We start from the raw sequence: 1485 nt of genomic DNA, 5'->3' as shown, positions 1-1485 counted from the left end.
GAGCGAGTGCTTGTGAACAGACTCTTCCTAGTTTGACCTGTCAATACAGTTGGTTCCCTGACATATCAGCACCCCAGCTAAAAAAGTGTGAAGTTAGCTGCTCAATGCATTCCGTCCCAGGTGAAAGCTATCAAGCACACCTTGGAAAAGTGGCACTATGTCCTTCAAATGCCAGGCGTGATCAATGGGCCCAATGACCCGTGCGGCCAAACATACCGTTCCAATGCGGTAATGTCACAGAAGACCAATAGCTACCCGTGGACACTTTCTCATCTGCCTGAAGAATCACTCATTCAGCCAAGAGTTTGTGTGAGATGGTTTACACACAATCCCCGTCCATCACAGACGTACACTTTTGATCTGACAAGCCATCAAGAATGCCACACAGACATATTGGCGATATCCCACTGTACATTAGAGTAGTTTAATATGAATAAAGGCATAATGTGCATTCATTAATTATTTACCTGCTGCCACCCAAGACTGATTCTGGAGTCTGTCATTACAGCGCCGATATACAGCTGCTGACAGGAAACCAGAGATTCTGCATCCATCTGTGCCAACAAATCAAGGATTTCCCAATAATCACAATTGCCTGCAATCCTGCACAAATCTACTCGCCAACAAAGAGATTTCTCACTTTGGTCAAATAATCATCAAGCGTAGCGTTAGCTCTGGCAGGGCACATTAGACAAGCTCGCATCAGCTGACTCTTAGCTGATCCATGTCTACCTATATGGATACAACGTCACGGCATCCATACATAAGGTCCTTCAGTATTATCATGCAGCCTAGCATGGATAACAGCAGGGAGAGCAGACATGATGTGTGAACATCACATTTAAATAGAATATGTTTGTTTCCAGTCAATCTGTAATTTTACATAATTACCCAAAAATTTTGAAAATATTATCTAATTATGTGTATTTAGCATATACGCATAAATAACTCTGAAATTATCCTCAGCAAAACAGGAGTTTAGTCCAAAAATGTTAAAATTGTCATCTCCACCACCATTTCTACCACAGAATGCTGTTAAACACAAGACATCATATAAGAAAATGCAGAAAGGACAATTTGGTTGGAATTCTGGAATGCAGAAACTTAACAAAAAATATCAAGCTCTTCACTGACACTCTTGTCTTCTTGGTGAACAAGTGCAACAAATTTTTGGGGAAAAAATTACTAGTCACAAAAAATGTTAATTAGTGGAAATGACGCCACAACTGTAGGACAGTTGTAATGGTCTAATTTTGAATATATAGGGCTGTCGAATCGATTATTCTTGATTAATCGCATCTAAAATAAAAGTTTGTGTTTATATAATATACAGTGGGTACGGAAAGTATTCAGACCCCCTTAAATTTTTCACTCTTTGTTATATTGCAGCCATTTGCTAAAATCATTTAAGTTAATTTTTTTTCCTCATTAATGTACACACAGCACCCCATATTGACAGAAAAACACAGAATTGTTGACATTTTT

At 38.9% G+C, this 1485-nt stretch overlaps 1 protein-coding gene across 1 annotated transcript in view; it reads right to left on the bottom strand.

Annotated features, from left to right (window-relative positions):
• LOC107597572 (cell adhesion molecule 1-like) overlaps positions 1-1485 on the bottom strand; it is a 185449-nt gene that overhangs the window by 91353 nt on the left and 92611 nt on the right. The window lies entirely within an intron of this gene.

Source organism: Sinocyclocheilus grahami, unplaced genomic scaffold, assembly GCF_001515645.1.
Source record: "Sinocyclocheilus grahami isolate Dianchi unplaced genomic scaffold, SAMN03320097.WGS_v1.1 scaffold233.1, whole genome shotgun sequence".
Lineage (NCBI taxonomy): Eukaryota > Metazoa > Chordata > Actinopteri > Cypriniformes > Cyprinidae > Sinocyclocheilus > Sinocyclocheilus grahami.
The sequence above is the reverse complement of the archived record's forward strand: the minus strand, read 5'-3'. Positions and strand labels throughout refer to the sequence as shown.